Source organism: Oncorhynchus keta, unplaced genomic scaffold, assembly GCF_023373465.1.
Source record: "Oncorhynchus keta strain PuntledgeMale-10-30-2019 unplaced genomic scaffold, Oket_V2 Un_contig_11544_pilon_pilon, whole genome shotgun sequence".
Taxonomy (NCBI): Eukaryota; Metazoa; Chordata; class Actinopteri; order Salmoniformes; family Salmonidae; genus Oncorhynchus; species Oncorhynchus keta.
The window spans coordinates 52,839-68,093 of record NW_026277538.1 but is presented as its reverse complement, the minus strand read 5'-3'; the positions used below and the strand labels follow the sequence as shown (position 1 = coordinate 68,093).

Below are 15,255 nucleotides of genomic sequence, written 5' to 3'. Positions count from 1 at the left end.
CAGTGACACAAGCACTACCCTTTATTTGTTTGAATTTTTTTTTTTTTAACCCGGACGACGCTAGGCCAATTGTGCGTCGCCCCACGGACTTCCCGGTCGCGGCCGGTTACGACATAGCCTGGGCGCGAACCCAGGGACTCTGATGGCACAGCCCTTAACCACTGCGCCACCCGGGAGGCCAGCACTACCCTTTATGAACCTTGCAGGAAGATTATCCAGTCCAGTTGCTTTTGTTGGTGCTCTTTAAGCATCGTAGATTGTTCACTTGGTCCTCTGTTATCATGCACAGCGCAAACAAATCATTTGTGATACCTTTGCTATGGTAAAAGTTGGTAATGCAAACTGTTCATAGTGTCCAGAGAAGGTCGGTAACTTCTTAACCAGAGATGAGGCTATAGTGGTTAAACATTTTTTTTTAACCCACTGTTCCCAGGCCGTCATTGAAAATAAGAATGTGTTCTTAACTGAAAAAATTTAATTAGCAGGAAATAGTCATCACCCAAGTGAAAGTGGAAGGAAGTAGATCTATTATCAACACAGTCACATCTTATCTTATATTATCTTCGTTTTTACATTAAGTATGATCACTTATCTCACAAGGTACTAAAAATATTGGGGAAAATGTTTTTAACTTGAGAGTCAAGAACTCAACACAAGTTTATCTTTTTTCAGCTTTTGAAATTGTCAACGAGTAGAAACTTTCCAAAACTGTCAATGACTACATAATAAAGCATCTCATTGGCTTAGAATTTAAAACTGGTATGGATACAACCACCACATTAACTGGTTGAAACAGGAAATAGATTTAAAACTGGTACTGACTAGTCTAATACATGTATTCTACACTGACTAGTCTATTACATGTATCCTATACTGACTAGTCTATTACATGTATTCTACACTGACTAGTCTAATACATGTATCCTATACTGACTAGTCTATTTATCCATTAGGTCTATTACATGTATCCTATACTGACTAGTCTATTTATCCATTAGGTCTAATACATGTATCCTATACTGACTAGTCTATTACATGTATCCTATACTGACTAGTCTAATACATGTATCCTATACTGACTAGTCTAATACATGTATCCTATACTGACTAGTCTAATACATGTATCCTATACTGACTAGTCTATTACATGTATCCTATCCTGACTAGTCTATTTATCTATTAGGTCTATTACATGTATCCTATACTGACTAGTCTAATACATGTATCCTATACTGACTAGTCTAATACATGTATCCTATACTGACTAGTCTATTTATCTATTAGGTCTAATACATGTATCCTATACTGACTAGTCTATTACATGTATCCTGTACTATTAGTCTGTTACATGTATCCTATACTGACTAGTCAATACCTTATCCTATGCTGACTAGTCTATTACATGTATCCTATACTGACTAGTCTATTACATGTATCCTATGCTGACTAGTCTAATACATGTATCTATATGACTAGTCTGTACATGTATCTATGCTATTTAGTCTAATGCTAGTCTAATACATGTATCCTATACTGACTAGTCTATTTATCCATTAGGTCTAATACATGTATCCTATACTGACTAGTCTATTTATCCATTAGGTCTAATACATGTATCCTATACTGACTAGTCTAATACATGTATCCTATACTGACTAGTCTATTTATCCATTAGGTCTAATACATGTATCCTATACTGACTAGTCTAATACATGTATCCTATACTGACTAGTCTATTTATCCATTAGGTCTAATACATGTATCCTATACTGACTAGTCTATTACATGTATCCTATACTGACTAGTCTAATACATGTATCCTATACTGACTAGTCTAATACATGTATCCTATACTGACTAGTCTATTTATCCATTAGGTCTAATACATGTATCCTATACTGACTAGTCTATTTATCAGGTCTAATACATGTAAAACAACAATATGTTAGTATATATTTATATTTATTATTATATTTATATTTATTGGCCTCAAAGCGCTACAGCCACTCTGTGATGACAAGCTCTGCTCTTTTATTGAGGGATCTAGTCTAGATTAAACCTCATAGGTAGACCGTTTTACCATGTCGAGGTTTCATTCAGGTCTCTCTGTTTAACCAAATACTCTGTCTTTGACAGGAGAGAGATCAGACTCTCATTCTGAAAGCGGGACGAGGCCTTCAGAAGAACCTGACCCAGAGACGTCCAAACCAGCGAGAGCACACCACTGCTCCCAGTGTGGCAAGAGATTTATCCGGTTAGGGCACCTGAAAGAACACATGAAAACACATACAGGGGAGAAGCCTTACCACTGCTCCCAGTGTGGAAAGGGTTTTGGACAGTCAGGGCATCTAAAGGTGCATGAAAGAAGACACACTGGAGAGAAGCCATATCAATGCTCCCAGTGTGAAAGAAATGTTTCTCACCAGGGGACCTGAAGTCACATGAGAGAACACACACACAGTCTTTAGAGAGGCCTTTCCAATGCGCTCAGTGTGGAAAGAGATTTATCCAGTCATCGCATCTGAAAGAGCATGAAAGAATACACACAGGAGAGAAGCCGTATCAATGCTCTCAGTGTGGAAAGGGTTTTAGATACTCGGGGCATTTAAAAGTGCACGAAAGAACACACACTGGAGAGAAGCCGTATCAATGCTCCCAGTGTCAAAAGGGTTTTTTCTCACCAGGGGACCTGAGAAAACATGAGAGAACACATTTAGTAGATAGGCCTTTCCAATGCTCTCAATGTGGAAAGAGATTTATGCAGTCATCACATCTGAAAAAACACAAGAGAATACACACAGGCGAACAACCATTCCAATGCTCTCATTGTGGAAAAAGTTTTACCCGTTTGGGGAACTTGAAAACGCATGAGATGACACACACAGGAGAGAAGCCTTTCCATTGCTCCTTCTGTGGAAAACGTTTTACCCATTTAGGGAACCTGAAAATGCATGAGATGACACACACAGGAAATAAGCCTTATCACTGCTCCCAGTGTGGAAAAGGTTTTGGACACTCAGGGCATCTAAAGGTGCATGAAAGAACACACACTGGAGAGAAGCCATATCAATGCTCCCAATGTGAAAGTAAATTTTTCTCATCAGGGGACCTGAAATCACACGAGAGAACACACACTGTAGAGAGGCCTTTCCAATGCTCTCAGTGTGGAAAGAGTTTTACCCGGTTAGGGAATCTGAATATGCATTTGAGAACACACACAGGGGAGAAGCCATACCACTGTTCAGACTGTGGAAAGAGATTTATCCAGCTCGGGGACCTGAAATCACATGAGCGGACACACACAGGAGATAAGCCTTTCCAATGCTCTCAGTGTGGAAAAAGTTTTGCCTGGTTAGGGAACTTGAAAATGCACGAGAGAATACACACAGGAGAGAAGCCTTTCCACTGCTCCTTGTGCGGAAAGAGTTTTACCTTTTTAGGGACACTGAAAAAGCACGAGATGACACACACAGGAGAGAAGCCTTTCCAATGCTCCCAGTGTGGAAAGAGTTTTACCCAGTTAGTGAACCTGAAAAGGCATGAAGGAACACACACAGGATAGAATCAAGAATGAGAGAATAGAGAGGCTGTGTTCTGACTTATAGTTTTAACAATCTTTTTGTGCTTTGGTTTATGCCACATTAAATAAAATTGTAAGAAAAAAATAGGCTTACTTTTGTTCTTTAGTTAATTTTTTCTCTCAAAACATGTTCACATCTAAAATTAGAATAGATTTTGCATGTATTTCATTTTCATTATGAATTGTTTTATTGATAAATATAAACCCTTGTGTGTTCATTATATGATTTGGATATTGTTATTTAAAAATAAAAATAAAATTCATGAATCATTCATGTGTTTTTCTAGATTCTGATCTTAACCTCTTGAATTTAGTCGTTGTGTTTTTCATTGAGTTCATTTGTGTAGAGTAGTTATTATTAAGCTGTGTGATAATTAGATGACGTTGTTCTGATAACATTGTTAAGTTGTTGACGTGATAAAACATTTACTACCTCAATGTCCATCAGTACTGTTCCATCATGTAGTGTCCATCAGTACTGTTCCATCATGTAGTGTCCATCAGTACTGTTCCATCAGTACTGTTCCATCAGTACTGTTCCATCATGTAGTGTCTATCAGTACTGTTCCATCATGTAGTGTCCATCAGTACTGTTCCATCAGTACTGTTCCATCATGTAGTGTTCCATCAGTACTGTTCCATCATGTAGTGTCCATCAGTACTGTTCCATCATGTAGTGTCCATCAGTACTGTTCCATCATGTAGTGTCTATCAGTACTGTTCCATCATGTAGTGTCTATCAGTACTGTTCCATCATGTAGTGTCCATCAGTACTGTTCCATCATGTAGTGTTCCATCAGTACTGTTCCATCATGTAGTGTTCCATCAGTACTGTTCCATCATGTAGTGTCCATCAGTACTGTTCCATCATGTAGTGTCCATCAGTACTGTTCCATCATGTAGTGTCTATCAGTACTGTTCCATCATGTAGTGTCCATCAGTACTGTTCCATCATGTAGTGTCCATCAGTACTGGTCCATCATGTAGTGTCCATCAGTACTGTTCCATCATGTAGTGTCCATCAGTACTGGTCCATCATGTAGTGTCCATCAGTACTGGTCCATCATGTAGTGTCTATCAGTACTGTTCCATCATGTAGTGTCCATCAGTACTGTTCCATCATGTAGTGTCCATCAGTACTGTTCCATCATGTAGTGTCCATCAGTACTGTTCCATCATGTAGTGTCCATCAGTACTGTTCCATCATGTAGTGTCTATCAGTACTGTTCCATCATGTAGTGTCCATCAGTACTGTTCCATCATGTAGTGTCCATCAGTACTGTTCCATCATGTAGTGTCCATCAGTACTGTTCCATCATGTAGTGTCCATCAGTACTGTTCCATCATGTAGTGTCCATCAGTACTGTTCCATCATGTAGTGTCTATCAGTACTGTTCCATCATGTAGTGTCCATCAGTACTGTTCCATCATGTAGTGTCTATCAGTACTGTTCCATCATGTAGTGTCCATCAGTACTGTTCCATCATGTAGTGTCCATCAGTACTGGTCCATCATGTAGTGTCTATCAGTACTGTTCCATCATGTAGTGTCCATCAGTACTGTTCCATCATGTAGTGTCTATCAGTACTGTTCCATCATGTAGTGTCCATCAGTACTGTTCCATCATGTAGTGTCTATCAGTACTGGTCCATCATGTAGTGTCTATCAGTACTGTTCCATCATGTAGTGTCTATCAGTACTGTTCCATCATGTAGTGTCTATCAGTACTGTTCCATCATGTAGTGTCTATCAGTACTGGTCCATCATGTAGTGTCTATCAGTACTGTTCCATCATGTAGTGTCTATCAGTACTGTTCCATCATGTAGTGTCTATCAGTACTGTTCCATCAGTACTGTTCCATCATGTAGTGTCCATCAGTACTGTTCCATCATGTAGTGTCCATCAGTACTGTTCCATCAGATAAAACACAGGTGCTGATTTGTAAAAATGATTGGATTATTTCAACATTTAACTGAATAAAAGTAAACTGATATTTTTTTAAACTGTGGATGTTAATTTTATACACCTATATCTATGTATTGTTACACCATGTAGGAGCAGTATAGACCTAGTCTGTTCATTATATACATCTACATGATGTATTGTTACACCATGTAGGAGCAGTATAGACCTAGTCTGTTCATTATATACATGATGTATTGTTACACCATGTAGGAGCAGTATAGACCTAGTCTGTTCATTATATACATGATGTATTGTTACACCATGTAGGAGCAGTATAGACCTAGTCTGTTCATTATATACATCTACATGATGTATTGTTACACCATGTAGGAGCAGTATAGACCTAGTCTGTTCATTATATACATCTACATGATGTATTGTTACACCATGTAGGAGCAGTATAGACCTAGTCTGTTCATTATATACATCTACATGATGTATTGTTACACCATGTAGGAGCAGTATAGACCTAGTCTGTTCATTATATACATCTACATGATGTATTGTTACACCATGTAGGAGCAGTATAGACCTAGTCTGTTCATTATATACATCTACATGATGTTAAACCATGTAGGAGCAGTATAGACCTAGTCTGTTCATTATATACATCTACATGATGTTAAACCATGTAGGAGCAGTATAGACCTAGTCTGTTCATTATATACATCTACATGATGTATTGTTACACCATGTAGGAGCAGTATAGACCTAGTCTGTTCATTATATACATCTACATGATGTATTGTTACACCATGTAGGAGCAGTATAGACCTAGTCTGTTCATTATATACATCTACATGATGTATTGTTACACCATGCAGAGAGCAGTATAGACCTAGTCTGTTCATTACATACATGATGTATTGTTACACCATGTAGGAGCAGTATAGACCTAGTCTGTTCATTATATACATCTACATGATGTATTGTTACACCATGTAGGAGCAGTACAGACCTAGTCTGTTCATTATATACATGATGTATTGTTACACCATGTAGGAGCAGTATAGACCTAGTCTGTTCATTATATATATCTACATGATGTATTGTTACACCATGTAGGAGCAGTATAGACCTAGTCTGTTCATTATATACATCTACATGATGTATTGTTACACCATGTATGTCACGTTCTGACCTTTATTTTCTGTGTTTTGTGTTTAGTTAGTATGGTCAGGGGCGTGAGTTGGGTGGGCAGTCTATGTTTGTTTGTCTAGGTTTTGGGAATTTCTATGTTTCGGCCTAGTATGGTTCTCAATCAGAGGCAGGTGTCATTAGTTGTCTCTGATTGAGAATCATCACTAGGTGGCCTGGGTTTCACTGTGTGTTTGTGGGTGATTGTTTCCTGTCTCAGTGTGTGCACCAGATAGGACTGTTTTGAGTTTCACATTTTTTGTTTTGTTAGTTTTGTTCATGTGTACCTTATAGCATTAAAAAGTACCATGGAAAATTACCACGCCGCGTATTGGTCCTCTGATCCGTTTCGCCTCTCCCTCTTCGGAAGAAGAGGAGGCTTCGTTACAGAATCACCCACCACAATCGGACCAGCGGCGTGGTAAGGACAGCGACGACAGCAGCAGCAGCAGCAACAACAGCGGCCAGCATCAGAGCTGAATCTGGACTACACAACCCCGGGAGGGAGATAGATAGGTGGGCGGTCGGCCCAGGGAGAGTGCCGGAGCCGCCTGGGGATTCGATGGAGCAATGCAAGAAGGAAGGTTACAGGAGAATGAGGTTGGCTGGAAAAATCACTTAAGGCAGAGCTGGAGGCAGCTGATCTGAGGCGGCAATATGAGGAGCCAGCACGGCAGTGCGACAGGCACGAGAGGCAGCCCCAAATTTTTTTTTTTTGGGGGGCACACGAGGTGTGGTACTAAGCCAGGTAGCAGACCTGGCTCACTCCTCGTGCTTATTAAGTGAGCAGCGCATTACTGGTCAGGCACCGTGTTATGCGGTTGAGCGCACGGTGTCGCCAGTGCGTGTCCATAGCCCGGTGCGCTATAGGGCAGCCCCCCGAGAGTGCCATGCGAGTGTGGGCATTGAGCCAGGGCGTATGGTGCCTGCTCAGCGGGTCTGGTCGCCGGTACGCAGTCTTGGTCAGGATCCTGCGCCGGCTCTGCGTGCTGTGTCTCCGGGGCGCTGGGAGGGTGCAGTGCGTCCTCTGCCTGCGCTCCGCTCGTACCGGGCAACTGTGGGAGTGGAGCCTAGGGGAGAGGTGCGTGTAGTAAGCACTAGATCTCCGTGCTTACCCACAGCCGGTTCAACCTGTGCCTGCACTCTTGAGGTCCGGGCTCGAGTAGTTGTCCCAGCCTGGGAAGTGGTGCCAGGTTGCGCACCAGAGCTCCAGTGCTCCCCCACAGCCCGGTCTTTCAGGCTCCTCTAACACCAAGCCTCCTGAAAGTCTCCCCCAGCCTGGTAGTTCCTGTGGCAGCCCCACGCACCAGGCTGTCTCTCAGTCTCCTCCCTGCAGGTGCTCCCGCCTGTCCGGCGCCGCTTGCCGGAGCCTCCCGCCTGTCGGCGCCGCTGCCGGAGCCTCCCGCCTGTCCGGGCCTCCCCGCCTGTCCGGCGCCGCTGCCGGAGCCTCCCGCCTGTCCGGCGCGCTGCCGGAGCCTCCCGCCTGTCCGGCGCCTGCCGGGAGCCTCCCGCCTGTCCGGAGCCTCCCGCCTGTCCGGCGCCACTGCCGGGCCCCCGCCTGTCCGGCGCCGCTGCGGAGCCTCCCGCCTGTCCGGGCGCTGCTGCTGGGCCTCCGCTGTCCGGCGCCGCTGCCGGAGCCTCCCACCTGTCCGGGCCTCCCGCACCGGCGTCCCGCTCTGTCCTCCCACGCCTGTCAGGTGCCTCCCGCCTGTCCGGCGCCGCTGCCGGGCCTCCCGCCTGTCCGGCGCCGCTGCCGGAGCCTCCCGCCTGTCCGGCGCCGCTGCCGGAGCCTCCCGCCTGTCCGCGCCGCTGCGGAGCCTCCCGCCTGTCCGAGCCTCCCGCCTGTCCGGCGCCGCTGCCGGAGCCTCCCGCCTGTCCGGCGCCGCTGCCGGAGCCTCCCGCCTGTCCGGCGCTGCTGCCGGAGCCTCCCGCCTGTCCGGCGCTGCTGCCGGAGCGTCCCGCCTGTCCGGCGCCGCTGCTGGCGTCCCGCCTGTCTGGCGCCGCTGCCGGAGCGTCCCGCCTGTCTGGCGCCGCTGCCGGAGCGTCCCTCCTGTCCGGCGCCGCTGCTGGGCGTCCCGCCTGTCCGGCGCCGCTGCCTCCTGTAGCAGCCTCCACGCCCAGGCTGTCTCTCTGTCTCCTCTGCAGGTGCTCCCGCCTGTCCGGCGCCGTTGCCGGAGCGTCCCGCCTGTCCGGCGCCGCTGCCGGAGCCTCCCGCCTGTCCGAGCGCCGCTGCCCTGAGCCCCTGCCTGTCCGGCTGCAGCTGCCGGAGCCCCCGCTTGTCCGGCGCCGCTGCCAGGAGCCCCCGCCTGCCGGCGCCGCGCCAGAGCGTCCCTCAACCCAGGGCGCCCCTCAGAGCCCCTCAGCCCAGGGCGCCCAGAGCCCCTCAGCCCAGAAGCGCCAGAGCCCCTGTCCCTCTGTCCAGAGCCCCTGTCCCTCTGTCCAGGCCCTGCCCCTCTGTCCCGAGCTGCCCCTCTGTCCAGTGGGGTCATTGAGAGGGGTTGCCATGGTGAGAAAGCCACGGAGGCGGACAATAAGACAATGGTGAAGTGGGGTCCGCGTCAGCGCCAGAACCGCCACCGCGGACAGATGCCCACCAGACCCTCCCTATAGGTCAAGGTTTTGCGGCCGGAGTCCGCACCTTTGCTGAGGGGTACTGTCACGTTCTGACCTTTATTTTCTGTGTTTTGTGTTTTTGTTAGTATGGTCAGGGGCGTGAGTTGGGTGGGCAGTCTATGTTTGTTTGTCTAGGTTTTGGGAATTTCTATGTTTCGGCCTAGTATGGTTCTCAATCAGAGGCAGGTGTCATTAGTTGTCTCTGATTGAGAATCATACTTAGGTGGCCTGGGTTTCACTGTGTGTTTGTGGGTGATTGTTTCCTGTCTCAGTGTGTGCACCAGATAGGACTGTTTTGAGTTTCACATTTTTTGTTTTGTTAGTTTTGTTCATGTGTACCTTATAGCATTAAAAAGTACCATGGAAAATTACCACGCTCGCGTATTGGTCCTCTGATCCGTTCGCCTCCCCTTCGGAAGAAGAGGAGGAAACCTGCTACAATGTAGGAGCAGTATAGACCTAGTCTGTTCATTATATACATCTACATGATGTATTGTTACACCATGTAGGAGCAGTATAGACCTAGTCTTCTGTTCATTATATACATCTACATGATGTATTGTTACACCATGTGTAGGAGCAGTATAGACCTAGTCTGTTCATTATATACATGATGTATTGTTACACCATGTAGGAGCAGTATAGACCTAGTCTGTTCATTATATACATCTACATGATGTTACACCATGTAGGAGCAGTATAGACCTAGTCTGTTTCCATATACATCTACATGTATGTTACACCATGTAGGAGCAGTATAGACCTAGTCTGTTCATTATATACATCTACATAATGTATTGTTACGTTTTTATATTCAGAGCATTTGTTCACATTGTTTCTATAAATATATACAGAGCATTTGAAAGTGTCTAGACCCCTTGACTTTTCCCACATTTTGTTACGTTACGGCCTTATTCGAAAATATATGAAATAGTTTTTTCCCCTGAATCTGCAAACAATAATTGCACTACAAACGCAAACTGGTTTTGTAAAATGTTTTGCAAATGTATTAAAAATAAACAACTGAAATTTTCAGAATGAGTAAGTGTGTCCAAACTTTTGACTGATATTGTCAGCATTCAGACCCTTTACTCAGTGCTGCTCGAAGCATCTTTGGCAGCGATTACAGCCTCCAGTCTTCTTGGTTTGACGCCACAAGCTTGGCACACCTGTATTTGGGGAGTTTCTCCCATTCTTCTCTGCAGATCCTCTCTTGCGTTGCTGCACAGCTATTTTCAGGGCTCTCCAGAGATGTTTGATCAGGTTCAAGTCCGGGCTCTGGCTGGGCCACTCAAGGACATTCAGAGACTTGTCCCGAAGCCACTCCTGCGTTCTCTTGGCTGTGTAGTTAGGGTCATTGTCCTGGAAGGTTAAACTTTGCCCCAGTCTGAGGTCCTATTCTGAGGTCCTGGAGTAGGTTTTCATTAAGGATATCTCTGTACTTTGCTCTGTTCGTCTTTGCCTCGATCCTGACTAGTCTCACAGTCCCTGCCTGATAGAGGAATTCTATATTCCTGTATGTTTTATTGCCAAAATCAATTCGCACTCATTTCTATTTCATTAATGAGTTGTAAGTTCATTAATTATGCATGAAGTAGATTGAGACCAGTCTTAAAAGCCAAAGGTAAACAGTGTTTATTACAAGAGAGTACTAAATGCTTACACACATTTCCACAGGTTATAAACTGAAAATGACGTCAGCGTTTTCCAAACGTTCCATTTCACAAGCAGAGGGGCCCCCTAGCTCTTGAGCCTTCGCGTTATCAGCACGAAGTCAAGGCCAGTCAGTATAAATCAACATTCTCGACAATCTGGAGATGGCCTGTTCCCACCACCTGGAGATTTGTACAACTGAATGAACTAAGGAACAGACCTTCATTGTTACTAAACTCCTGACTACATTATATACAATTGGGAAAGGGAGCAAGAGAGAAAATTCACATGTACAGTACATTATAGCATTTGGACTAGTCAGTTCTGATTGGAATGTATACATAATTAGTCATTTCAACCATAATTTCCTCTATCACTGCCGCTGAAAAACATCCCCACAGCATGATGCTGCCACCACCATGCTTCACCGTAGGGATGGTGCCAGGTTTCCTCCAGACATGACTTTTGGTATTCAGGCCAAAAGAGTTCAAGCTTGGTTTCATCAGAGCAGAGAATTGTGTTTCTCATGGTGAGAGTCCTTTAGGTGTTATTATTTTATACATTTTAAATGTTACCTTAATTTAACTAGGCAAGTCAGTTAAGAACAAATGTTTATTTTCAATGACTGCCTACCGGGGAACAGTGGGTTAAATGCCTTGTTCAGGAGCAGAACGACAGATTTTTACCTTGTGAGCTCGGGGATTCGATCTTCTAACCACTAGGCTACGCTGCCGCCCCTACACTCTAACCACTAGGCTACGCTGCCGTCCCTACACTCTAACCACTAGGCTACGCTGCCATCACTAAGATATGTGGATAACGTGTTATAACAGCATCCATCACATGGTTATAAACATGACATAATAAATGTCTTAGTCAGCAACTCTTGACAGCTTGGTGAAATCTCTCCAGGCGTTCATAACCATCACTAAAGATAGATGGATGAGGTGTTATAACAGAGCTTGGTGAAATCTCTCCAGGCGTTCATAACCATCACTAAAGATAGATGGATAAGGTGTTATAACAGCTTGGTGAAATCTCTCCAGGGTTCATAACCATCACTAAAGATAGATGGATAAGGTGTTATAACAGAGCTTGGTGAAATCTCTCCAGGGGTTCATAACCATCACTAAAGATAGATGGATAACGTGTTATAACAGAGCTTGGTGAAATCTCTCCAGGTGTTCATAACCATCACTAAAGATAGATGGATAATGTGTTATAACAGCTTGGTGAAATCTCTCCAGGGGTTCATAACCATCACTAAAGATAGATGGATGGAACACAACATGATATCCAACCAGGAGATAAAGAGTAAGGACCCTTTTGGAAAACTCCAAGTGGGCTGTCATGTACCTTTTTACTGAGGAGTGGCTTCTGTCTGGCCACTCTACTACAAAAATGCCTGATTGGTGGAGTGCTGCAGAGATGGTTGTCCTTCTTGGAAGGTTCTCCCGTCTCCACAGAGAGGAACTCTGGAACTCTGTCAGAGTGACCGTCAGTTCTTGGTCACCTCGTGCCCTTGAGCAGGGCCTGGTGGTAGATCAGTCAACATGCCCCTGAGCAGGGCATTGACCCTGGATGCTTCTGTGTGTCGCTCTGAATGGGAGTCTATTGGATGACTGGTATGATGTAGTTGTTGGATGGGAGTCTGTTGTATGACTGGTATGATGTAGTTGTTGTATGACTGGTATGATGTAGTTGTTGGATGGGAGTCTGTTGGATGACTGGTATGATGTAGTTGTTGGATGGGAGTCTATTGGATGACTGGTATGATGTCGTTGTTGGATGGGAGTCTGTTGTATGACTGGTATGATGTAGTTGTTGGATGGGAGTCTGTTGGAGGACTGGTGTGATGTAGTTGTTGGATGGGAGTCTATTGGATGACTGGTATGATGTCGTTGTTGGATGGGAGTCTGTTGTATGACTGGTATGATGTAGTTGTTGGATGGGAGTCTGTTGGATGACTGGTATGATGTAGTTGTTGGATGGGAGTCTGTTGGAGGACTGGTATGATGTAGTTGTTGGATGGGAGTCTGTTGTATGACTGGTATGATGTCGTTGTTGGATGGGAGTCTGTTGGATGACTGGTATGATGTAGTTGTTGGATGGGAGTCTGTTGGAGGACTGGTATGATGTAGTTGTTGGATGGGAGTCTGTTGGATGACTGGTATGATGTCGTTGTTGGATGGGAGTCTGTTGTATGACTGGTATGATGTCGTTGTTGGATGGGAGTCTGTTGGATGACTGGTATGATGTAGTTGTTGGATGGGAGTCTGTTGTATGACTGGTATGATGTAGTTGTTGGATGGGAGTCTGTTGTATGACTGGTATGATGTCGTTGTTGGATGGGAGTCTGTTGGATGACTGGTATGATGTAGTTGTTGGATGGGAGTCTGTTGGATGACTGGTGTGATGTAGTTGTTGTATGACTGGTATGATGTAGTTGTTGGATGACTGGTATGATGTAGTTGTTGGATGACTGGTATGATGTAGTTGTTGGATGACTGGTATGATGTAGTTGTTGAATGGGAGTCTGTTGGATGACTGGTATGATGTAGTTGTTGGATGGGAGTCTGTTGTATGACTGGTATGATGTCGTTGTTGGATGACTGGTATGATGTAGTTGTTGGATGACTGGTATGATGTAGTTGTTGGATGACTGGTATGATGTAGTTGTTGGATGACTGGTATGATGTAGTTGTTGGATGACTGGTATGATGTAGTTGTTGAATGGGAGTCTGTTGGATGACTGGTATGATGTAGTTGTTGGATGGGAGTCTGTTGTATGACTGGTATGATGTCGTTGTTGGATGACTGGTATGATGTAGTTGTTGGATGACTGGTATGATGTAGTTGTTGGATGACTGGTATGATGTAGTTGTTGAATGGGAGTCTGTTGGATGACTGGTATGATGTAGTTGTTGGATGGGAGTCTGTTGTATGACTGGTATGATGTAGTTGTTGGATGGGAGTCTGTTGGATGACTGGTATGATGTAGTTGTTGGATGGGAGTCTGTTGTATGACTGGTATGATGTAGTTGTTGGATGGGAGTCTGTTGTATGACTGGTATGATGTCGTTGTTGGATGACTGGTATGATGTAGTTGTTGAATGGGAGTCTGTTGTATGACTGGTATGATGTAGTTGTTGGATGGGAGTCTGTTGTATGACTGGTATGATGTCGTTGTTGGATGGGAGTCTGTTGTATGACTGGTATGATGTAGTTGTTGTATGACTGGTATGATGTAGTTGTTGGATGGGAGTCTGTTGGATGACTGGTATGATGTAGTTGTTGAATGGGAGTCTGTTGGATGACTGGTATGATGTAGTTATTGGATGGGAGTCTGTTGGATGACTGGTATGATGTAGTTGTTGGATGGGAGTCTGTTGGATGACTGGTATGATGTAGTTGTTGAATGGGAATCTGTTGGATGACTGGTATGATGTAGTTGTTGGATGGGAGTCTGTTGGAGGACTGGTGTGATGTAGTTGTTGGATGGGAGTCTGTTGGATGACTGGTATGATGTAGTTGTTGGATGGGAGTCTGTTGGAGGACTGGTGTGATGTAGTTGTTGGATGGGAGTCTGTTGGATGACTGGTGTGATGTAGTTGTTGGATGGGAGTCTGTTGGATGACTGGTATGATGTAGTTGTTGGATGGGAGTCTGTTGGAGGACTGGTATGATGTCGTTGTTGGATGACTGGTGTGATGTAGTTGTTGGATGACTGGTATGATGTCGTTGTTGGATGGGAGTCTGTTGGATGACTGGTGTGATGTAGTTATTGGATGGGAGTCTGTTGGAGGACTGGTATGATGTAGTTGTTGGATGGGAGTCTGTTGGATGACTGGTATGATGTAGTTATTGGATGGGAGTCTGTTGGATGACTGGTGTGATGTAGTTATTGGATGGGAGTCTGTTGGATGACTGGTGTGATGTAGTTGTTGGATGGGAGTCTGTTGGATGACTGGTATGATGTAGTTATTGGATGGGAGTCTGTTGGATGACTGGTATGATGTAGTTGTTGGATGGGAGTCTGTTGGATGACTGGTATGATGTAGTTGTTGAATGGGAATGTGTTGGATGACTGGTATGATGTAGTTGTTGGATGACTGGTATGATGTAGTTGTTGGATGGGAGTCTGTTGGATGACTGGTATGATGTAGTTGTTGGATGGGAGTCTGTTGGATGACTGGTATGATGTAGTTGTTGGATGACTGGTATGATGTAGTTGTTGGATGGGAGTCTGTTGGATGACTGGTATGATGTAGTTGTTGAATGGGAGTCTGTTGGATGACTGGTATGA

The 15,255-nt window shown here is 44.8% G+C and overlaps 2 long non-coding RNA genes and 1 pseudogene across 3 annotated transcripts; 2 read left to right on the top strand and 1 right to left on the bottom strand.

Annotated features, from left to right (window-relative positions):
- The first annotated feature begins 922 nt into the window (after positions 1–922).
- LOC127917470 (uncharacterized) lies at positions 923–1,886 on the top strand. Its single transcript, XR_008097451.1, has 3 exons — positions 923–1,138; positions 1,184–1,267; positions 1,749–1,886. It is a non-coding gene; the product is annotated as an uncharacterized LOC127917470 (long non-coding RNA).
- A 228-nt stretch (positions 1,887–2,114) lies between these two features.
- Positions 2,115–3,806, top strand: LOC127917473 (gastrula zinc finger protein XlCGF57.1-like; annotated as a pseudogene).
- A 1,866-nt stretch (positions 3,807–5,672) lies between these two features.
- LOC127917472 (uncharacterized) lies at positions 5,673–9,995 on the bottom strand. Of its 2 annotated transcripts, none has more exons than XR_008097454.1 (2): positions 9,887–9,995; positions 5,673–5,889 (listed from the first exon to the last, which is right to left on the bottom strand). It is a non-coding gene; the product is annotated as an uncharacterized LOC127917472 (long non-coding RNA). The 2 variants fall into 2 exon arrangements; XR_008097453.1 differs by lacking the exon at positions 9,887–9,995 and adding an exon at positions 6,505–6,601.
- Positions 9,996–15,255: the final 5,260 nt, after the last annotated feature.